The sequence below is a fragment of the Furipterus horrens genome, unplaced genomic scaffold (assembly GCF_987537825.1).
Source record: "Furipterus horrens unplaced genomic scaffold, mFurHor1.1.pri manual_scaffold_4, whole genome shotgun sequence".
Lineage (NCBI taxonomy): Eukaryota > Metazoa > Chordata > Mammalia > Chiroptera > Furipteridae > Furipterus > Furipterus horrens.
In genome coordinates, this window is record NW_028327174.1 from 12,751,001 (window position 1) to 12,775,926 (window position 24,926).

The window sequence follows — 24,926 nt, forward strand, 5'->3', positions numbered from 1 at the left end:
AACAACAGAAGACATGTTAGGAAGATAATGAAATAACCCAGGTGAGAGATGATGGTGGCTTGGATCAGGGCAGTGGTGATAGAGGAAAAAAATATCTGAGTTCAGGATATATTTTGAAAGTGGAGCCAATAGTCTTTACTGATGGGTTGAATGAGGTGTGAAAGAGAAGAGTCAAGGATGACTTCTAGTTTTGTGGACTGGAAAATGGAAGCACGTTGCTAATTGAGGAGATGGGGAAATGCCGTGGGAAGAGCAGGTGTGGGAAGAGCAGGGAACAGGGGAAACCAGCCGTTCATTTGCTAAGCATCCAAGTACAGAAGTTGAGCAGGCAATTGGATATACGATCTGAAGTTCAGGATACATACTTTTGGGACTCTTCAATTTATAGATGGTATTGAAAGCTATAACCCTGTGTGAGATCACTAAGGGAAAGGGGTATATTGAGAAGAGAAGAGGTACAGAGACTGAGCCCTGTGGAATGAAGAAGAACCAGTACGAGAGACTAAGAAGGAATAGCCAATGAATTAAAAGCAAAATCAGGGGTGGGGATTGTCCTGGAAGCCACGTGAAGATACTGTTTCAAGGATGAGGTCATGATCAGCTGCAACTCAAATAAGATCAAGACCAAAGATTAGCCACTGGGTTTAGCAACATGGAGATGATTGATAACTTTGACTAATCCAAGTTTTGACCACTAAACTGAAAAATTATTTCAGATCAGTTTATCCTCTGGGACATCTTCCAACTTTCTTTTGAAAAATGGCTCAGAGCTTGCAAAGAAGTGATAAAGTTTAGCTTTCTGATTCTCAGACAGACTGGGATAACCTCAAAAGGCAGGGGTCTTATTTATCTCTATTTCTGGGCCTCTAATGCAATGCTTGATACATAATAGATGTTCAGAAAATATTTAACATATAAATGAAATAGATGTGATGTTTACTATGCAAGTCTTCTCCTTCCTTTTCTTATTCTTCTGTATACTGTCATATACTGTCAAATTTCTTCCTCAAAAGATGAAAGTATTAATATTTCATGGATTTCCATTTTTGATAAAATGAACTAATGAAAGATAAGAAAAACATACAATAATAATAATAATTCCATGAGGATTTATTGTGTGCCTGGTACAAGACCAAGCATTTCACAAATGCAATCTTCACAATAACACTGTAAGGCAAGCAGTATTGTTCCAATTTTACCATTGTATAGGTTAAAAAATTGAGACTCAGGGAGGTTAAACAATATGCCAGGGTCTTTGGGGTTGTGAATGCTGTGTGTTCACCAAGGCCCATTTCCTCTTCCTTCTGGGCACACAGCTCGATGTATTTCCCAGTCTCCTTTGCAGTTAGGTATGGCCATGTGACTGAGTCCACAATGCAATGTGGGCACAATGATATGCACCGCTTTCAGGCTTGGCCCATACCAACTTTACATGCATAATCCTCTCTTTCTTTCTGCCTACAGGACATAAATTGAGCAGTGTAAGTGTGAGACCTGGTGGAGACACAAGACAGAAGGAAACTAGGAGGTGTCTAACAAGCAGAAACACCGACAACAGACTCTGTAGGAGTATGAAGTAAATGTATTCAGTTAAGCCATTGATGTTTGGGCAATTGTTACTGATCTGGAATTATTTACCTTAAATGGTTATACAGCTGAAAAATGGTAAGTCTGAAAACTTATTGTATGGAGGTACAAAACTGAAGGTCACTGAAGGGTAGACACCATATCAAAGGGACTTAAGCAACTGTACAATGCATACTATGAGCTTTCTATCCCTCTTCCCTACCTTGACCACAGAACTCTGCCAAGATCTTTGCCCCTCAGGCCAGAGATGGGTAACATGCTCTCTGGGGACTCTAACCTCCAGCCCAGAAGAAAGACTGAACAGATACTGACAAAGAGGATTTCCTAACACACAGGCTGATGAAGTCAATGCTGGTGAGCTCTACCGTTCTGCTGAGAGCTTCCAGTAGGTTTTTTTATTTCTCCCTTTTATGCATAACAAGCAACCAGGACTACCAAACATTAGGAGAGGCTTAACATGAAATACAGAGATGACAACAGAGGAAATACAACAGGGAGGGAACAGACATGTGGAAGATGAAATGTCAAAACATTTTTCATGAATGCTCTTCAGAGAGATAAGGTAGTTCATGAATGAAATGAGGAAAAGATGCTCTGAAATAAAAAGAAGAAAACAAGTTTTTGTGATTAAAAACATGAGGACAGAGATAAAAATACTATAGAGGGACTAGAAGATAAGTTTGAAGCAATATTACAAAAAGTTAAGCAAAACACAAGGAAATAAAAATAGGAAAAACATTAAGACAATATTAGAGGACTGGTCTAAAAGGAATTCTAGACAAAAAAAAAAAAAAAAAAAAAAACAGAGAAAGGTAAAAAAGGAGCAGAAAGAGTCTATGAAATAGTTTAAGAAAATTTTCCAAGACTGAAGAATGTGGATTAACTGATTGAAAAAGTTGTCACTTAGTGCACACAGGATGAAAGAAAAGAATTATGAAATTTATGAATATTGGAAACAAACAAAAAGCTTCTATGAGTTCCTGGAAAGAAAAAAGAAGACTACATACAAAGGTTCAGTTATCAGAATAGCTTTAAATTTTTCAATAACTGCATCTCCAAAAACTCTAAAGATAAATAATGTCCAACTAACAGTTGCATATCTGACCAAATCATTAATTATAACTGAGGGTAGAATAGAGACATTTTTAGATATTCAAGGTCTCAAAATGGAGCATATCCTTCAAAAAAATGAAAGAATAAACTGAGAATGAGGAATTCATGGATAAGGCTCATAGCAGAATCAAAAGAGGAGAGAGGGGAGGGGAATTCCCAGGAGGATAAGGAAGAGATACCCTAGGATGGCAGCTGTGTCTCCCCATGATGGGCAACCCCCCAGCTCTGAGCAGAGGCAGACCCCCTGAGGTTGTCAACACCCAGTTCCTCTGAACCATACCTTGACCATATGCTGAGAAAATTCTTGCTCTCTGCTCCAGGTCCTGCTTTCGGATAAGCTGAAGATGGTCACTTTAACCACAGAAATGTCCTGCTTTGACCTGACCTTGAAAGCTGGACTTAGACATGTACATTCAGAACACCTCACTCTCTTTAACTATCCCTCTTTCACATGTCTCTTTCTTGACCCACACCACAGCCTTCCCAGACAAGCTGTAGTGTTCCTGGAGTGAGCTCTAGGTTTTTGGGGACTCCCTTGTGACCTTGCCCAGTGACTTACCTAGAAGGGGCTCTTATGAAACCTCAGGGAAACTGAAGCCAGACTGAACCTAGAGACTCAGCCCAGTGGGTCTTCTCCTATGGGCCTCCATCTAACAGGATCACACATAGATTTGTGCTACTACCCCATTTTCTAAAACTAAATGTATTATTTAGATCTCCATGCATAAGTGGGAGAGCCACAAAATATAGCTGAGGAATAATTAACACAGAAAGTGGGATGGTTGTTACTTCTGGTGGGAGGGAGTGAAGGGTGAAGGGAGAGGCACGTGACTGAGAAGGGACAGAGTGGGTGTCTAAGGGACCAGCAGTGCTCTTCTTCGTAACTGAATGGTAGTACATGGATACTTTATTGTTATCATTTAACCTGTTCCGCATGTATGCTCCACTTCACAATTTAAAATAAATAAGCAGCGGAGCCAAGTAATTGCCCAGGTTCCTTCCAACAATAAAGAGCTCTGATTTTCTGAGGCCGTGAGTGAAATTGGATGAACAGAATGAATCCAATGGTACAATTTATCGCAATCTATGAGACGGCCTGCTGAGGACAGCGCTGTGATTTGGCATGAACGTTTGCAGGTCCCAGAGGCAAGGGTGGCAACCTGACAGAAAGTTGAGGTCAGGGACAACCCTGTGAGGTTGGTTGATGATAAACTGTTTTCATTCTAGCATTGCCTTCCCCTCACCTTATCTACTCTCAACAGAGTCCAGTAAGATCCTTTAATAACTTATGTCAGATTGTTTCACTCCTCTGCTCAAAACTCTCCAAAGAGTTCTGTGTCTTAAAAAATAGAATACTGAAGGAAGTCCTGTGTTATCTGGCCCTCTGCCACCTCTCTGACTTCACCTTCAACTATCCCCCTCCCCACCATTCACTGGACCTCAGCTACTTTAATGTGCTACTCTTTCACAGAGGCTAGGCCTGCCCTTGCCTCAGGGCCTTTGCACTTGCCAGCTTTCTTTGCCTGATGAGCACTCCCTACTGCTATGCCCACGACTTGCATCTCATTTCCTTCAGGTTCTTGCTGAAATGTCACTTTGTGAGGCTTTCCCATGACCATTCTTTGTGAAACCTCAACTTGTCCTTCCGTCTTTAGCATTCCTATCCCATTGTATTTTTCTCGTTTCATGTATATATTTTTGTTTATTTGTTATTGCTCTTCTCCCTCCCCTTTTTTCCCTTCCCCACTGGAATATAGTCTCCACAAGCACTGGAATTTTGTCTTCTTTGTTCACTAGAGTAGTCTTGATAAGTAGAATGAGCAACAAAGCCACACCTAAGTTTTCCTCCTGGCTTGCCCGGTCCCGGGACTCCATTTTCTGGTGTCTAGTATTTCCTTGCATAAGGACTAATGAAGGGTATGGCTAAACAGCTCATGTTGATAAAGCATCTTCATCCCGAAGGGCACGAAGAGCTTCATGCAAACACCAAGCTTATTATTATCATTAGAAAAACACAAGGGCCTCAGTGAGTCCTGGGAACAGCTCAACCTTCCAGGCTCCAATGGCACCTTCAAGATTGCTTGAGCTGCCCTGTTGGCCTGCCTTGGGCCCTCTCAGACATAATTTAGCCAATTACTTGACACAGATCCTCTTATGCTTTATAATGCTTTTCATCGCGTTATGACTTACAACAGATCAGGACAAGCCTAAGTAAAAACAGAGATCAGTTTTTTTGGATGAGTGTGTCCAAGCTGACAGCAGAGACAACACCAAATACTAGTTGGGGATTAATGGGACTTATTCTTTCTATTTGATTTGGAAGGTTTTGTTGATTCTAAATAAGAAAAATTCTAAGACTCCCTGAAGCTCCAAGGCTGAGACTGCTTGAATACCCCATTAGGGATGGAGGAGCTGGGCTGATTTTTCTAGAAGAATAAAAATGTGAAAGCGTATTGAACACTTCATATGTAGGCAAAGGGAAAATTCCTGACCTGCGAAACTCTTGAATTGATCAGTCTATTTACTATGTACACGGCAGAGGCGTTAGTTACAAAGGAAAAGAAACGTTCTCACAAAACTTTCTCACCTGGAAGTTATTCACCCAGAGCAATAGTGATCAATCCAGAAATAAAAGGTCTGTATAGAGAAGCATTCTGGTTTCTTGTTGATAAAGAAGGCTGATCGTCTTTGGTAAAGAAAATGACTGGGGCTCTTACCCCAATCCTTACACTTGCATACGGTTTTATACTCGTATTTTCCGAAGCACACATACTCCATTAGTTCACTTTCCTAATAGTTCTGGAAAAAGGACAAGTCAATGAATAGGGTCCTCATTTTACCACTTAAAAAAACGAGGGCTTGAGGAAATTAAGTGTTTTGCCCAGCACCATTTTTGCAGTCTGCCCAACTTTCTGTGGCAATGAGAAAACTCTGGATGTATATTGTCGATAGAGTTGTCACCAGCCACAGGGGCTGTGAGCACTTGAGATGTGGCTAGTGTGATTAAGAAACTGAATTCTAATTTTTTAAACATTTTAATTAATTTAGATTTACATAGCCACTTTGTGGCCAGTGGCTACCATATTGAACTGTCTAGGAATGAGCGACTCGGCTGAGAGATTAATCAAGAATGGCTGATTGAACATTGACATTGTCCTCCCTTTGGACAAGTTCTAATTAATGTTGCAAAGGAAGTGGAACTTGCTGAAAAGGCCATAGCTGGGGCAAGGGTAAAGTGCGATCGGTCCCGGAGGCTCTTAGTCCAGTTTACCTGGGTTCCACCTTGCCAGGGCTTTCCACGCAGACTAATGCCTGCAGCTTGGTTTTTACAGTAAAACACCGCATGAGGTCTGGTTACCATTATGCTTGCTATATGATCTTTCTGTGGCTTCCATCTTCTTAAAGCAAGAAAAAAAGGCCTTAGCCTCCTAACAGATGCTGGGATGATAAGCACCTATTTAATCTCTGTCACTGCAAAGAGAACAGACTATCTCCTTTGAAGTGAGAAAAGTTGCCTTGTGGATTTAGGGTGATCTCTTGGGGTGAGGTGTGGCGGGGCGGGGGCGGGGCAAGTTAAGTCAGGCTTCATGTTTCCCAGCAAAACCCCGGGTCTGAGAATGTGTTGGTATTCCATTCTGTGCTACAGAGGAGGGAGGGAGGGGGAGGGGACACTCAAACTTAGTGGCAGAGTGTTGTTCATTTGTTTCTATACCAGCATCTGGGTTTGGAACCATCATTATAAAGCTTCTGCCCTATTGATATTTTGGGCCAAGTAGGTTCCCCCCCCCCCCCCCCCACCGCGGGAGCTGTCCTGTGCATGGTTGGATACTTAGCTGTATCTCTAGCCTCTGTCTACTAGAGTAGAACCCCATCCCCTATTTGTGATAATGAACAAAGGTCTCCAGATATTGCCAAATAGCTCCTGACTGCATCCAGGTTGAGAACCGCTACTGAAGAGTCACCTCACATGAAGCAATCCAGTCTCACAGACATAGTGTTTTGCTTGGAGTATTTTAAAATTTGGGTTCTTTTTTTTTCCTTCCCCTCTAAAACCTATTGTTTTTATGTTAAAACTGTTTTTAATGTTTGGTGGAGTTTGGGAAAACCACACAGTGATGTTTCTCTCCCTTTCTTTCTCCTTTCCCCTCTCTCTAAAAATAAATAAATAGTAAATAAACAAACAAATAAATAATTATTAATAATAAAAAAAAGAAAATTAAAACCAGGAGAGAGAGTAAGAACCTTTAATGTCCGTCTGCCCCAATCTAATCCTCACTACCCCTAGTGTTGCAAACAGAGCCTGGTATAGAGAGTGCATTCAATAAACACTTTCTAGACTGTGTGCATGCATGAATGAAGTTTAAAGATATCATGTCTTCCATTTGGGAACATTGAATGGGACAGACAGGGCCACACATGAGGTTCTACGTGGTCAGATAGAAAGGCTTAAGGGAGTTCCAGCTGGGGAAGTTCCATGGGGTGAATCCAAATTAGAGTCTTTGGAAGATATTCTAGAGTCAGGATCCTTAAGGGGTAGACAACCTAGTGGTTAACAATGTGAACTTAATCTGGTGTTGTCTTAGGACTGGCTCCCCGGAAGCAGACCCAGAAGCATGATGATTTGCACACAAAGAAATTTAAGAGTGTGCTTCAGAAGAAAGGGGAAAAGGGGAAAGTAGGTCAAAGAAGAGAAAGAAGTGGGTCAAGGGTACAATTTCAGGCAGAGTTCTGTTCTCAGCCTAATCCTGTGGGGAATCCTGGGGTATAAATTGCATCTTAAGAGTTTGTCCTGCCTGGAGGCAAGGGAGGTGGGCTTCCCTGCTCCCAACAAGCCAGCCATTAGCTATAGGTTGCTTGAAGGGATTTAAACTCCTGGCAACTTCTAGCTTTTTGTGCAAATGGGCCAATTGAGGTAGTGCCTCAAGAGTCTCTTCTAGAGAAAGTTGTAGATAAAAGCAGTTAGAAGTAGAGTATACAGAAGCTGGGGATAAAGAAGCAAAACCAGCAGGAAACAGATCAGAGAGGACCTGAGCACAGCCCTGAGGGTCTGCTCCAGGTGTCGAGGGCCAGATTGAGCTGCTCCTCGATTTATATAATTAAGAGCTTTGTAAGTGATGGTGAAGCTGTTGAGAACAGAAGAATTAGGCACATCAGGATGGATTGGAAAGAAAGAATTGAGGTACCAAGCATGACTTTGGAGATAGTGAGACCTGGGTCTGTGATTCTCTTAAGGTATTCCAGACCTGCCCCAGCTTCAGGCCCACATAGCCATGCACTCTTGGCCTCTTGGCTCTTTTTAATGAATTCAGCATAACTGCCTTTCTGGGTCCTGGGCATGGGCATGTCAGACTGGCTGAAAGGCCCCAGGCCTGAGAGATAGATGGGTCTCAGATTGGCTCGTGGTCCTTGTGCCTGTCACCTAATGACTCCGTGGTAGCTTTTGCAGCAGGATAGGCCAGCACTCAGGCTTTGCTCAGTCACTGTCTCTGGAACCTTGGACAAGTCACTTGACCTCTCAGTTTCTTCAACAGCAAAACGAATCATGACCTCCCAAGGCCTTTGGGCAGACACCATGACGGTAATGTGCGTCGCTGTCTGTAAAGCACAAAGTAGGTGAACAACAACAACAGCAAAAATATATATTTATAGATAAAAAGAATTTTCTTTCCTTTTTCATTCAATAATCTTTTCTGTTTTCATTCTGCGTATATTTGCATGCTTTGGGGGGAAAGACAGGGGCAAGGGTAAATAAAAAGGGAGGAACCCACATTTTGGGTAACTTTTGGGAATTAAATTTGTAATCATGGTAGCCACATTCGTAAGAAACCACCCATACGCTCCAGGCAAGTATAGCTTATATAATTAGCAGCGCCACAGGCCAAGCCCGCCACAACTGCTGACCCACTGCAAAGCCTGCCCTGTGGTCAGCTGCTCAGACACTCAGGCAGGCAGAAGGCAGGAGAAGGACAAGGGGCGTCTGGGTCTCTCTGAGCTTTTACCTTGTACGGTTGGCAAAGATAGCTCAGCATCTTGGAGATTCACATCCAAGTGTGTTGGGTTTTTATCCCAAGCCAGAATTCGAGATCAGTCACAGTTAATATCGGGGAGATTAACTGTTCCATTAGAAAAGAGTGACCATTAACTGAGCCCCAGAGGCTGTCAGGATGAATTATGACCCAGCAAGAGGGGCGGAGGCGTCCTGCTCTTTAAAGGACACGGAGGGAGATGGAATCAGTTTCTAGAGCTCTCTGAAGCTTTATTGGACATGTCCTATTTGCCCTGATTTATTTTTCTTAAAAAGTGTTTGTTTGCAAAGTCTATAAAAGCAAGATGGTTTATTGCGGGTGCAGCTATGATGGTGATCCCTGGGCCAATGAGTTCATTGCTTGTTGTTTTAAAGAATCAAATGCAAAAGAATCAGTATTTTGCTAAAGGACTCTCCTCGCCAAGTAGGTGATTTATATACAATATCTTCTTTTTAATGGAAAACTAGAAAGAGTTCCTTTAAAACAAGGGCAACCCAGTGGCCCAGTACAAAACACACCAGGGCCAGAGCAGTCTCTGCAGCTGGAGAAGCTGGCTGGCATCACCAAGACCCTAATGGGAATGTTGTCTTCATTAAAAATACTCCAGTCAGTCCTGAAGACCCTCAGGAGGAGCCTGAGATTCTGCACAATGAGCTACCTTCTCCCCAGGGCATATCCTAGCAGTCAGGGGTTGGCAAACTTTTTCTATGGATGGCCAGACAATAAATATGTTAGGTGTGCAAGTCCCCGATCTCTGTTGTAACTATTCAGCTCTGCTGTGGTAGTGCAAAAGCAGCCATAGATAGTAGCAAACGAATGTGTGTGGCTGTGTTCCAATAAAACTACTTACAGCAACAGTTGGTGGGCTGATTTGGTCCATGCCATGGTTTGCCATCTCCTACTGTAGAGGGCATATTGAAAGGATAATTCTTAATTAACGACATTTATTTAAATACTGACATTTGTATTGGGTTAAAGGAACGACTTCAATAGTAATTAAGTTATCACAATAATAAAGTTTAAAATTATTGTTAAATAAAAATTAAAATACTATACTACTAATAAAAATTATTAACAAATAGAAGAACACACACACACACACACACACACACAAAGAAATAAAATATGTATACTGTGTTGCTGTAGACAAACTAAGTTGGCTAATCTGACATCCATTCACCTCCTTCTTCCCAGTCCCCTTCTCTTATAGCAGTTGGAAAGCCAACACCCAGACTATCCTGGTTTCTGTACCGCTCGGGATAGTCAAGTGGCTCATAAGTGTTCAGTGGAACGTAAAAAGAAGTCTCTTTGGGGGCGTTGGGATGTTGTGAGGCCTCCAGCATAGTTTCTCCTTCACTGATAAAAGGAGAAGCCATTTCAGGAAATTTTGCTTAGATTCTTTTCCTTCCTCCTTGGAATATGAATGTGATGTCTAAAACTATAGCAGCCAAACTGTCTAAGTCTGGGTGAGAGGGAAGAAAGCAGGATCCTGGATCTATGGAAACATCACTAATCTGAGACTTGTCCCGAATTGCCTGCCACATTGGAATTATTATCATATAAAATAAAAACAAAACCCTATCTCTTTAAGCTATGATAGTTGGCTTTTGTTGAAATGTAGCCAAATATATCCTTCTGTGGGATTACAAAAATCTTGCAAAACAGCTTACAATGGAAAATCCTGCTCTAAAGTCTTCTTATGTGATGTTTGGATAAAATATTTAATATTCAATATTAATTAATTAATATTAACACTCAATGGATGCGCAGAAGTTTTTATTTTTTAATACTATAAAATGAATATCTGTTTAATGTTGTATTTCCTGCCCAGAATAAAGCTTTTCTTGTATTTGGGAAAGTTTTAGTTATAAATTGGAAAGTGGGATGGGAGTCTTAACATTCAGAATACACTTTGGGGGTAAATACTTAAGAAAATTGTATTACTTTCCCACACTGTAGCAAAAGTTTCTTCTCTTATTGAGTGTATGGCATTCAAAGTGAAGTAAAAGTTTAATATCATGATAAATTTCTTGCTTGAAGGAAGCTTAGGTTCAGAGAAGCAGTTGGTCCCTGGCAGAGATGGCATCCAGACTTGGGAGGCAGGACGTAGTGCTATTGTTTCCTGAGGCAAGAACATTTCAGACTCTTTCCGGGCAGGTAACAGACCAAGTTGTGGCATCCAGGCCGACTTCACAAATGGCTCTTCTTCCCAAAGCCAAGGCAACTCAGCTGCCAGATTGCTGTTTGGTGCATTCTTTATTTATTTCCAGAGCCATTCCATGAACTCTAAAACAACCCTTTTCAAAAGCAGTGATGATAATGCTCATTTGGAATCTGTAATTGTGGCTTTACTGAGCTGCGTTTAAAGCATAATGTCTAAGAACAAAGACCAGTCACGGATGCCGAACTGCAATCCAAAAAAGGGTCAAAGGTCAAGGAGGCCTCCAGAAGCTAACTTCTAGTTGCGTGCATGGCTTTGCCTGACAGTTGGAGTCATCTTAAATATTTTTACATGTCAAAAAAAATTATGAAGGCAAATATTCAGCTGAAACTGCAATTCTGAAGCATGTATCTATTACATATGATCTACTTTGAAAATTAAATTATTTGGGCGTTTTATTTTGTTTAGAGAAATTTATGCTGGAGTTTTGGATAAGATTATCTTCTCCATATTTGGCTGATGGAAATATTCATATACTTACTTATATTTTTAGGATGAGGGTCTGCAAATCACAATCCATGAACCAACTTTGGTCCATCACATTTTTAAAAATAAAGTTTTATCAAAACAGTCATGCCCACTCACTTATGGATTCATTTAACTTCTTGGATATGTGGATTTATAGTTTTTATCAAATTCAGAACATTTTGACTATTATTTCTAAAAATTTCTTTTCTGTCCTAATTCCCTCACTTTTCAGGACTTCAATTATAGGTATATTATTAGGACAGTTGAAATTGTCCCACAGATCACTGATGCACTTTTCTTAAAATTGTTTTCTCTGTGTGTTTCATTTTGAATAGTTTCTATTATTATATCTTCAAATTTACTAATATGTTCTTCTGAATTACCTGACCTGCTGTTAATCCCATCTAATGTATCATTTTTTTTTTTAATCTCTAGTAGTTCAATTTGGGCTATTCTAAAGCTTTTTTTTAATTTTTAATTTTAATTATAATTTTTTAAATTAATTTTTTAATCACAGTTGACATACAATATACTTGTTTTGAGGGTACCATATAATAATTAGACATTTATATAGTTTACAAAGTGATCACCCTGATAAGGCTAGCTGTTTTTTAAAAGTATATATTTATTTATTTTTCACAAAACTGTATATATGTAAGGTGTACAAATAATGTATACATGTGAAATGATTACCACAATCAAACAAAGTGACATACCCATCAGCTCTCATAGTTACCTTTCTGTTTTGTTTTATTTTGTTTTGTTTTGCTTTTGGTGAGGACACTTGAGATCCACTCTCTTAGAAAATTTCAAGTATATAAAACATTTTTAACTACAGTCCCACACTGGACATTAGATTTCCAGAACTTATTCACCTGATAACTGAAAGTTCATACCCTTTGGTCTTTTTTATACCTTCCTTGACTCTATGTAACTGTGGAAAAACAGTTATAACATGTGATATATAATGGAATATAGTTATAATAACCTTTAATGTTGTTATTTTCTAATTCTAATATCAGTGTCAGTTCTAGGTTTGCACCAATTGATTGATTATTCTCATTATGTGTCCAATTTTCCTGCCTCCGCATGCCTGCTAATCTTTGAGTGAATGCCAGATATTGTCAATTTTACCTGCTGGTTGCTGAATATTTTTGTATTCCTATAAATATTCTTGAGTGGGACACAGTTAAGTAGTCCCCCCACCCCGCCCCCCTGGATCTTCCTTTTAAGCCTATTAGGTGAAACCAGAGCAACATTTTGTCAAGGGCTAACTAGTCCCCTGTCTTGAGGCAGGACCTAAATACTCCACCCAATGCCCTGTGATTGATGAAGTTTTTCAGCTTGCCTATTGGGAATAGACACTCTTCCTTGCCTTGTGTGAATGCTGTATGCTGCTCCCTATAATCTTTTCAAGTGGTTCTTTTCCTGGCCTCAGATAGTTTTCTCAGATGCCCACACCAATTAGGTGTCTGCTGAATTCTTAAGAGGAGCCTTCTGCAGATTTCCAGAGTTCTTTTTCTGAAACTCTCTTCTCTCTAGGGCTGTCCTGTCAGCTCTAGGTCCCTCAGTCTCCCTGGATTCTCATTTGCATGTCTTCAACTAAGGAATTTGCTGGATGCCACCTCTGTCCCCTCTTCCTGCCCCATGGCCTGGCCACTAGGGAAATCATTGGTTCATCTTGTTTGTTTTCCATCCATCCAGCATTGCTTGATGCCCACTGCCTTGAAATGCATTGTTTCACATGCCTTGTCTGGTGTTTTGGGTTGTTTCCTGTTATTCCATTGTGACTGGAAATGAAAGTCCTCCATCAGAGAATGTTAAAGCCAGAAAGAACCTCAGGTCATTTAGGGAAATTCTTCTTTTTATGGACGAGGGCCCTGAGGCTGAGCAGATTCCTGTGGTCCAGATTAGAAAAAGCCCTGAACTTGGATGGGATGCTATGTTCTAGTCTTGGTGCTGTTATTAACCAGTTGTGTGTGTTTAAGTGATTTGCTCAACAAATAAAGGATTTATTGCTGCTCCTTCTCTTGCTTGTCCTCCTTTCCCGTCTCAAGAGTAACTGAAAAGAGTTTACCAGACACAATGGATTTTAATGGATCCACAATTAGTTCCTTCCAGGTCAGAGTTTAGAGTTGGTTAAAAATATGAGGGTGGCCCTATGATGCTGCTCCTCTGAGAGATGACAGTGGACAGACAAGAGGAAATAACCAAGTCATCATTTATTTTTATTTTTTTAAAGAAGATTTTATTTCTTTATTTTTAGACAGAGGAAGGAAGGTCGGGAGAAAGAGAGGGAGAGAAACACTGATGTGAGACAGAAACATTGTTCAGCTGAACCCAAACCTGCAGCCCAGGTGGGAATCATACCTGTGACCTTTCGCTTTGCAGGATGAAGCCCAACCCACTGAGCCACACTGGTCAGGGCCTGAGTCTTCATTTAGTAAACCACTGAGTAAAGAGCTGATAGCTTTCTAGACCCCACCCGAGTGCTTAATAAAGCAGTGAAATCTACACAAAGTTATTTAAAAATTTCATCCAGTTAGTATTTTTAAAGTAACCTAAGCTCTCTAAAAGTGTGCTTAAATTGAAGCTTATAGCTGTTAGAAATGTTGGTTAATAGGACACTACTGTATATATTTGGGTGGCTATGCCTGGCCATCGTGTCAACAGCAACGCTCCAGAGACCCCATAAATAACCCCCACATATACCTTTGCTCAGTTACTTCCTGACACATCAGGGCATTTATCACAATCTGAACTTAGCTGGTTTAGCTCTTTCTTCTTCTTGTCTCCCCACTACCCTTACTCCCACCATTTGAGAGTGAGCTTCATGAGGGCCCAGGCCTTCTTCCTGCTGGGCTTCAGTTCTCCACAGAGGGCCTGGCACATAGTGGGGTTTCAGTGAGGATTCATTGAATTGATTAGTGAAAGGATACAGGAATTCAGTGAAAGTAGGACAGAGCAGGACAGCAAGAAACTGAACATGGGTTTGAAAATTTGAAAGCCAAGATTGGTTCTAATATGAGTTGCATTCATTCATTTAAGAAGTATTTCCTGGGAACTGACTCTGTTGGAGGCTCTAGGACAGGTGCCAGACCTTAGACAAGTCCCTTAAACAGCCTGGGCCTTATTCTCTCCCTTATGGATGGAGACAGTGAGACCTACCTCACGAGACAGTAATGTACGTAAAACTACTCTGTGCGCTGTAGCACTCGCATAAATGTAAGCTATTCTAGACTACTTTTATATAACTTTCTTTTAAATTTCTAATTCTTCTAGAAGGGTCTTCATGACCTCAGTCTGGGAGGATGCAAATGGCTTCCTATGTTTATTATATAAGTCTCTCTGCTGCCATAAGCAACTATGGTGATTTTTCTTTCTGTTTAACATTTTTCTTTGGTGGGAGCATCCTAAACCTTTTGGATTTTCTCAGGGAATGATAAGATGTCTTCATCCTCTCTTGACACCTCTCCCTGAGATATATGAGTGTAGGAGGCCTGCTTGGAAGTTGGCCACTGGGGAGGAAAAGAGGAGAAAGGGAAAGTTGGTGTTTGCACGTTGCCTTGGTTACAGCCATCACCTCCCTTCTGATTAGGTCCTGCCCTCCCCAAAAGCCTGGTTTTAATTTCCCCTTTGAAATGCAAACTGGGCCTTGTTGCCAATTTAGTTTTCACTGGTCAGCTGTTTGGCAGATTCTGGCCCCCTGAGGCCATTTCTTTTGCTCAGGCTACTCACTGGCCTTTTCGCAGTCACGTCTCCTTGGTCTAACATCTCTTCTTTGGGTTAGGATGAATGGCCTTATTAGGGCTGTTCCCCAATCACCCTAAAAAGTACCACTCTGGCCGTGATTATAGGGTGGGGTGGGGTGTAATGTCACAAGATAAGAAAATAATGTGATGAAACCCTATTCTCCTGAATGAAACACCCCCTGTTTCAATAAGTGCATTGCATGGCTGGGATGGTGCTAATATGCTCACAAGTTGAAGGTGAATTGGTGTGAGGGAAAGGGTGGAGATGGGTGCTGAGCCCTGGGCTGAACTTTGGGGGCAACACAGTGTGGTTGGTTGTATGGGTCTGGCCATGTTCATCATCTGTCGGGTGAATTTCATTGCCCACATTCCTGAGGGTGTAGGGAGCTGCTTATGGGGCAATATACCAAGGGAAGGTTTTGAGGGCCAGGGTGTGTTGTCAGAGAGGTACCCAGAAGGAGGTGAATGTGCAATCATCAAGCTCAGAGGAGAGAGGAAAGTAGCAGCCAGGAGGTAGAACTGGGCATTCCAATCTGGGGAAAAAAAGAAAACCTTAATTAGAACAGATGGGTCTCCGGAAAAGTTATAACCAAGATGAGAGAATGAGTGGTTGGCAATGAGAAGGGCGAGAAAAGTATTTTTTAAAGGATTTAAGGGCAAGATATGGGGTGGAGAGGCTGGTATGCAAGCCTCCGAAGCCACAGAGACTGGACATCCACTAGGGCATTTCTTGGCCAGAACCCCAGGAAAATCTTTCCTCGCTGTACTTGGGTGGGGTGAGGGGGTGCAGATGTGGCTTCCTCGTGCAGAGAAATCAGGCTAAACGAGGCTGCTGTGAAGACAATATTGATGTATGTGACAATGCCTTGGAAACTGTAAAGCACTTCAAATGTTGGCGGTTATTGATGTTTATTCTCTGATAATAACAAACACGTGCATTATTTCCCCTTCCCAGGCCCCTGGGATGGTCCTCTCCTGCCAGCTGACCCCAGTCAAGTCCACCTCCATCCATCAGAGAGGTTCTAGCAGTGGCACCTACAGAGTGAAGGGGTCAGCCTCTCCAATTCTCCCCTCCCAGTGGTCTCCTCTGCCCTTAGGCAAAATTGGAAGAGGCTGGAGAGCAGTGGACTTTTCTAAGCCAAGAAACTGTCCTACTGAGCTTTTCCTCCTGAGCTACAGGGCTCTTCTCATCTTTCGTCCACATAACCAGAAGAGGCCTTTGAAGAATTCTTCCAAGAACGAAACAATTTCCTGGAAAATGACGTGCTATCTTCCCCATTAGAGATACAGTTGGCAACTCAATAGCAGCCTCTCTTGCTAAAATAAAAATCATTAAGTTCTGCACTCTGATATGCATGCAATGTACCAGGCATTATTATCAGTGATAATAAGGTAAAGACATTCAGGCCCAGAGCAGATGAGTAACTTGTCCAAGGTCACACAGTTAATAAGAGGCAGAACTAGGTTTAACCCTGAGGCTATTTCTTTGCCTCTAAAGTACCATACTACCTTTGGGATGTTACCTCAACAACCTCCACATCTTCACCCTGTTTCTGGAAGAAAGAGTATATCCTTTGTGAATTGTGCTATTCAGTATTAAATCAAGTGTGTGAAGTCTGGGGCACACTGTGAATAGTGTTTAACATTCTTCACCTGGAGATCTGGCCATCTTGGCCTGCTCCCTTTGATGGGAAGCTAAACATAAAGGCTGTAATAATAGACTCTGCATGTCTCAATCAAGAATCAAAGCTGGGCATTTTGCACATGCACAGGAAATTCTTTAAATTATAACCAAATATTAGGAGTTTATTTTTTATTCTTAAAATAAGCTGATTTATCTTCAAAAGTTCCTCCTCAGATCTCTTCCTAAACAGTGGATTTTTCAGATGCCTCGTGTTAATTTCTGTTCAACCAGCACGTGTAAGACACAAGGTCCCATATTCACCCCACACAGCATCAAGCCATCATCTTCTCTCCCTTGATCATGGCAGGTGCCTCCACACGGGCCTCGCTGCCCATGCTGTTCCTCAACACACATACACCCCACTACTGGTCTCTTCACCCAGTACCCAGAATGAGCCTTTCAAAATGGGTGTCAAATGAGTTCACTCATTCTCTGCCTACTTTTTTCTCTCTAGGTGTTTTCTTCTTTTCAGCAAACGTTTGCAGGGCCCTTGTGGTGCGCTACGAGCTCTTCCAGGTGCTGGGAATGTCAGTGACTAAGAAAAAGATCCCAGCCCTTGGACAGCTAGCAGAGGAGACAGAGAATAATACAGTGAAGATAATAAATAAGGGGAAAGAAGCAAAGACTAGAAGAAAAATAAAGCAAGAGAAGGGGATCGAAGTGCAGGGGTTGGGGTGGGGAAAGCCTTTCTGACTTTGAAATAGGGCAGCATGTCATTGTGAAAGTGCCATTTGAAATCAAAACCCTCCAATTACCTTGTGTCTCACCCAGAGGAAAAGCCAAAGGCCTTACAAGTGCCTGTAGGGCTCCAGGATCTAGACCTCGCCCAGCTTCCCTGTCCCCCCCACCCCCCCGTGGCTGCTCCCCTGGATTGGTGGTCCTCAAACTTTGGTGGGCATCACATGGAGGCCTTGTTAAACCAAAGATTGTTCACCCTGGTGAAATCCAAAGAAGGTCTGCAGTTTGATCAGCAGTGCTGTACCAATGTTAATCTTCGTTTTCAAATAATGTACTATGATTATGTAAGATGTTAACATTAGGGGAAGCTAGGTATAAGGGAAATCTCTGTACTATTTTTATAATCCTCTGTAGATCGTAAATTATTTCAAAATAAAATGTTAACACATACACACAGCTAGGCTCCACCCCAGAGTTTCTATTTCCGCAGGTGTGGAATGGAGCCTGAGAATCTGCACTTTTCTAACTAGCTCCCCCACCCTGGTGATGCTGACACTGCTGGTCCAAGGACAGACCTTGGAAGACCTCTGCTTTAGGTCACTCAGCTCCAGCCACAGTGACCTCGTGGGTCCTCCTGGAATGGCCCTGTAGGCTTCCACCCCAGGGCATCTGCACCTGCTGTTCTCTCTGCCTGGAAGGCAGCTCCCTTGAAAACAGGTGTGCAGGGACTTCGGGCCAAGATGGAGGCATAGACAGACATGCTGTGTCTCCCTCCACAACTAAGAAGAAATACAACTACCTCAAAACTAGAAAGAACCAGAAGTTTCAGAAAATCAAGCTGCATGGAAGTCCAGCAAACAAAGATATAAAGAAGAAATAGTCATTCAGACAGACAGGAGGGGCGGAGTCCGGGTGGAGAGGATGCAGTGTGGTGGCAGCAGCGGCGGCGGCAGCAGCGGCAGGCCAGCAGAAAGAGCAGTCACACATTTTAAAAAGTCAGGAGCGACACCTGGGGAGCATTCCCAGCTCCTCACCAGACCTCACAGCTCACGGTCCCAGCACCAGGGAAAATCAAGCCTCATTGCTTCTGACTGTGCAGACCAGTGGGGGTTGGGGCGAAGGCAGAAACTGCTGGTCTCAGCAGAGTCTCCTTGTTTAAAGGGACCCCAGTGTCCTAGAATGTCCACAGACCCACCCACTCTGGGAACAACCACCAGGGCAGCAGCTAGAGGGGTGCCAGTCCAGTGAGGAAGTGGGAGAGGTGCCTGGAAAAGGGGCGAGTGTTGGGATGGCGGCATTGTTCCCTCTCAGACCCCTTCCCCACATACAGCGCTACAACGCAGTGAAACAGGTTGCCCTGTACTGATGAATCCCTAAGGCTCCGCCCCTTACAACGTAACAGGAGCGACAGCTCTACCTGGGATGCAGAGGCAAACAAACACAGGAGCCTGTCAAGATGAGGAAACAGAGAAGTATGGCCCAAAAGGGGAAATGGATCATGGTTCCAGTGGGAGAACTAAGCGACGAGGAAATAGCCAACCTAACAGATGCAGAATTCCAAACACTGGTGATAAAGATGCTCACGGGCTTGACAGATATGCTTGAGTATGGCAAACACATAAGGGAATAAGTAAAGACTATTCTAAGTGAAACGAAGGTAAATCTACATAAATCCAACGGTAAAGGGAAGGAAACTGGGCTTCAAATCAATGATTTGGAACATAAGAAAGAAAAAAACAGTCTACCAGTGCAGAATGAGGAAGCAAGAACTGAAAAAAAATGAAGAAAACTTCCCAAATTTTGCAAAGAAGATGGACATATGGGTCCAGGAAGCACGAAGGGTCCCAGGTGAGCTGGGCCCAGAGGACACCATACCAGGATGCATCATGATTGAGATGCCAAAGGTGAAAGATAAAGAGAGAGTCCTGGGGGCGGCAAGAGAGAGGCAGAGAGTTGCCTACAGAGGGGTACCTATAGGACTATCAGCTGATATCTCAGAGGACACTTTGCAGGCAGGAAGGGATTGGCAAGAAGTATTCAAGGTGGTGAAAGGCAACCTACAACCAGGATTACTCTATCCAGAAAAGCTATCATTTGGACTGGAAGGGCAGATGAAGTGCTCCCCAGACAAGGTGAAGCTAAAGGAGCTCATCATCACCAAGCCATTATTATATGAAATGTTAAAGGGACTTATTTAAGAAAAAGATCAAAACTATGAACACTAAAATGACAACAAACTCACAACTATCCACAACTGAATCTAAAAAATAAAAACAAACTCCAACTAAGCAAACCAGAATAGGAACAGAATCATAGGTATGGGGATCATTTGGAGGGTTATAAGCTGGGAGGAGGGAGGAGGAGAAATGGGGAAATGGTGCAGGGACTAAGAAGCATAATTGGTTGGTACAAAATAGACAGGGGGAAGTTAAGAATGATATAGGAAAGGGTGAAGCCAAAGAACTTATATGCATGACCCATGGACATGAACTAAGCGGGGGTGGGATTGCTGGAGGGAAGGGGGATACTAAGCAGAGGGGAGCAAAGGGGAAAAAAATTGGGACTACTGTAGTAACATAATCAATAAAATATACTTGGAAAAAAAAAAAAAAAGACAGGTGCGCAAGGCCCACTCCCTTTTCTCCTCCAAGTCTCCACTCAGCAGGGAAGCCTGTTCACCTGCTTTAAAATGACCCCCCACTCCTCCCCGAGGCTCCCCATCCATCTTTGCCGCTTCCTTTTTCTCTCCATAACAATCCTCACCATGTGGCCCACTTTTAATTAATATAATATTTCATTTATTTTATTTTCATGTGTCTTTATAAATATATTTGTTTATAAATATTTTAATTTATGTATAAATTTGTAAATCATGCTCCATGACCTAGAAATTCAGATGGGGTTGTCTTTAACGAGTCTTAATTAACAAAGCTTTTGTGCAGCTTCATGCTCAGGCAAGCGCCGTGCCTCGCTTCAGAACAAACACGCTCGTCCACATTATTTACCAGATACAAAGATAATAAGGCACTTCGTCTAGGAGCAGATGTACTAAGTCGGAATCTTCTTACTTTGTCCCATTATGCTCCTCTCAGCACTCCCATCCCGGCCACTAACTCTTTAGTAACAGCCGCTTCCTTGGGGAGCTTCTTAGCTGACAACCCCAGAACTCGGAGAGGTGAATATTAAACCTGCTGCCACGGGCCTTGGAACTGTCAATGGCAGATCATAGACAAAAGTTCAGGAAAGAGAAGAATCTGCCTTGCAACAAGGGAAGGGAATCAGACTTCAACAGGACTGGCTCACCGAGTAAAAAACACAGGAGACATTTAAAGAACAAAACCACGAGATCATCAAGGTTACCAAGTGTACGTCAGGCTCTTCACGGTGGGAAAAAGCAATGGTTTCACGTGATTATCACATGCAGCCGGGTTATGACATGTCTTCCGTTGCCAGCATTGCATTTTTGTTAGTGGTGCGTGCTTATAAAGAAATGTTCAAAGTTTCATTTATTTGGGGGACCAGAACCAGACATAGTTTTGTATTATGTTCGGGGTGCCAAGATTATATGTACATTTTCTTCCCTTACTGAAGAACATATTGTTCACGTTTATTAATAATGGTGGTGGAGCAAAATGTCATTTTCCTTCTGAGACATTTCCTTGGGTTCAAAGTTCAGCTTTTGCCCAGGATACAGCCCTTGCTGTTTCTCTTCCTCATGGGTTTCCTTTTCTCCTCAATGGAGCACCCATTAACTGACAGTAGTTCCCATTCGCTGGGTGCCCACAGAATAAATGCCTGGGGCTAAGGCTGGCCCCTCGTGTGATAATAGCTAAAACTTACTGAGCTTTTCTTTGTTCTCTGCTCTTCTGTTCTAAGCACTTGACGTGTACCATCTAATTCGGTCTTACAACAATCCAAGAGATAGGTGCTATTATAATCCCCATTTTTCAGAACAGAAAACCAAGGCACAAAAATGTAAGCAACTCACCTGCTGTCACCCAGCGGGAAAGCAGATGAGCTGAGATTTGAACCTGACTCCTTAGTTGCAGTTATGCTCTGCTATGCTGCTCTTATTTTGTTTGCATGTTATTTCATTAAATCCTCACACAGCCCTGTGACATGAGCATTATCACCCCCATGTTGTAAAGGAGGAATAGAGAGTTTAACTCATTTGCTAAAATTATACCGAAAATGGCAATGAGAATTTAAATCGGAAATTTTTGTGCTCAAGATTTCCCGGTACATCCTCATGGTGCCTATAAGACATTCTCGTTCGTGCAGGCCACCGTGTGGCCTTTGGAGATTCCATGTAGCTTGGCCCTGTGGTTCATGACTCACTGGGGCCCTCACTCCATTGCTCAGGCCCAGGAGATGTGTGAGTCCCTTGACCATGTTGGGCTTAAAGATGAAGGGGTTCTCTTATATTAAAAGGAATCAATATATTTCAATGATCAGTTATATATTTGGATTCAGTTTGTTCTTCCCTAAGACACTTTCAATGTGCACAGTCCTATTTTGCTGGTATGTTTTGGGGTCAGAAAGAGAGAATTTGTCTAACATAGAGCTGCCTCTTTCATAGAAGTTAGAATCTGTTTGAACAAATAAAAATAAGATTGAGACCCAGGTGTGCATTGAGCTATGTGCTATGGATGATATGCTATAGGAGTTGACAGAAGGGGTTCTGGAGCCCCTGGACAGCCCTCCTGGGGGAAGAGGTCCTTAAAGGACATGCGGAATTTGGAAGAGAGCAGGAAGATTTGACAGGCATGGACAAAAATGTTGAAGAGGAGGCCAGGGTGGAAATGTACTTGGTCATGGGGAGAGGAGAACTGGCATTTCTTGAGACACTCACTATGTGCCAGATGCAGAGCGAGGCACTCAATAGGCAGTATTTCCAATGATGGTGGGGTTACCCCCATCTTACAGATGAGGAAAGAGGCTCAGAGAGGCTGAGTAATCTGGTTTTGGCCATACAGTTCTTAAATGGTAGAGTGGGGTTCAAACTCTGTCTCCACTGGTGCCAAAACTCATGTTCTTTCCACACTGCTAGGATTTTATAGGATTTCCAGCCTCCTGGGAACAAAAATCTATATAGAAGGAGGGACCCTAACGACCCAAAATTATCTTCTGGAGGGAGGGCCCCTTGTAGGACATGCTTCCCCTGCTAGGTGAGTATTCTAGGAACCAACCGTGTCCATGTACCAGCTGGCATTGTTGTGAGAGGCTGCATTCATCTTCAGTGAATTTTTGAAAACTCAGATTGTTTGCCCATTTCATGATGGGTGATTTACAAGTGCACTTGACCACACTGTGCTGAGTGTTCAGTAGTTTTTGACCCAAAATGGCATGACCCCCGTGCCCCATCCTTCTTATTCACCTAATCTCACCCCAAGTGACTTCTTTTCATTTCTCTGGATGAGGGAAGTCCCCAAAGGGAAATGTTTTGCTGATGTGGAAGAAGTGAACCAAAAAATGGCAGAAGTACTAAAAGGCATCAAAATCCATGAGTTCAAAAACTGTTGTAAGCAGTGCAAAAAATGTCTTACATGTGCATTGCGTCAAACAGGGAGTCTTTGAAAGTAACTGAAGCTTACACCTGTAAGAATAAATACACCATTTCTTTGGTAAATAAATTTGGTTTCTTTGGTTCCCCCCTCATAAGCAGCTCATCTCCTGTGGTGGTTAATCTTCTGTGTCAACTTAACTGGGCCACTGGGTGCTCAGCTATTAAGTTAACCACTCATTATTCAGGCTGGGTCTCTGAATAAGGATTAACATTTGAACAGGTGGACTGAGTCAAGAAGATTGCCTTCCCTACTTTGGATGGGCTTCACCCAATCCATTGAACTCCTGAATAGAACAAAAAAGGCTGAGAAAAAGAACTGGTCCTCTCTGCCTCACTGTCTTTGAGATGGGACATCAGTCTTCTCCTGCCTTTGGACTGGGACTCAGATAGGAATTTATACCATTGGCTCTTTTGGTTCTCAGGCTTTTGGACTTGACCTGGAAGTATGGTACACCATCAGCTCTCCTGAGTTCCCACCTTGTGGACTCGGTGACTGCAGATCTTATGACTTCTGGTTCCATAACCATGCGAAAGCCAACTTCTTATGATGAATCTTCCCCCTCCCCCATTTCTCCAAAGAACTTCGAAGACTAATCACTCCTTTCTGATCTCATGGCAAAAGCTACTTCTGTTTTGATGAGGTACAAACCCTGGCTCTGGGCATGGTCTGGCCCACTGGGCCCAGCTGAAGACTGAGTCAGGGCCCAGAAGGAGAGACCCAAGCCTGAGCATGTGGGTCTAGGAGGGTATAGGAAGCTGGTGCTGCCCAGAGAAGGAACCGTCCTCTCAGAAGTCTCTGGGGGGCACAGTCAGTTTGATTCCACCAACTCTGTGACAGGCAAGCCCTGCGCCAGGGGGTAGGGATACCAAAGCGAGTCAGACACAAATTGGCCCTCACCACGTTCGCAATTTAGTGTGTATGAATGAGCAAAAAGATCATTTCAGAACAACGTTATGGGTGCGACCGTGCCTTCATTCAGCCAGACTCTGCCCTCAATGTCCATGTATTGGTTTTGCCGTTGGAAGATCACTGAGAGTTGAGTGCCTGCTTCAGCGTGGTCTCTGGCTGTGCCTGTGTGACCTCTGATCCCGTGACCCTGCAGATTACAGCATGCCTACTCAGGGAAACGGCCAGTCATAAGTGCAAGCCATGTCATGTGGATCTATTGTTTATTCCTGAATATGCATTTTTCAAGTAGAGGACCACAAGCCAGATATATTCTGGAGTGAAGATGTGCTTTACATATTGAAATTCTATTAGTCTGCTGGAGCAAAAGGGATACTTATCATTGTAAAATGCTATAATCCTTAATAATGGTAATAAAGGCTATAAATTTTAAATATAAAACACTTATCAGCTCTTTCAAATACTTAGTAAAGAGACAGGGTGATGCTAATATAGATATTTTAAAGAGAGTGGGTTAGCTAGATAACTTGAAAAAACAAGTTAATAGCCTTTTGGAGCCAACAAATGTTTATTAAGTTTGAATAATAACACATGACAGAATAAGAGAGATAACGCAGATTAGATTAGAATGTTAATTCTTGTAGAATTATTTCATATACTAGTAGTATTTATAACACTCCTTAAATAGCCTTTAAGAATCAGATTTAACTTTTTGATATTTATTTCCCATTTAGGCCATGAGTTTTTTGAGAAAAAGTTTTATTTGGAATGTCTCACCTCTTGTGAGGATAAATTAAAGAAATTAAAATGCCAATTCTGCCTTCTCGAAGAAGAAAAACCTCCAAAATCACATGAAAAAATGTGCATGACAAATCCTCTTCAAACTAGACCAGAACCCATACACAAAACAGGAGGAAAGTAGAA

At 42.3% G+C, this 24,926-nt stretch overlaps 1 long non-coding RNA gene across 1 annotated transcript; it reads left to right on the forward strand.

Annotated features, from left to right (window-relative positions):
- Positions 1 to 1,471: 1,471 nt before the first annotated feature.
- LOC150011132 (uncharacterized) lies at positions 1,472 to 16,456 on the forward strand. The gene is made up of 3 exons (XR_016510640.1): positions 1,472 to 1,665; positions 1,801 to 1,972; positions 16,123 to 16,456. It is a non-coding gene; the product is annotated as an uncharacterized LOC150011132 (long non-coding RNA).
- The last annotated feature ends 8,470 nt before the right edge of the window (positions 16,457 to 24,926 follow it).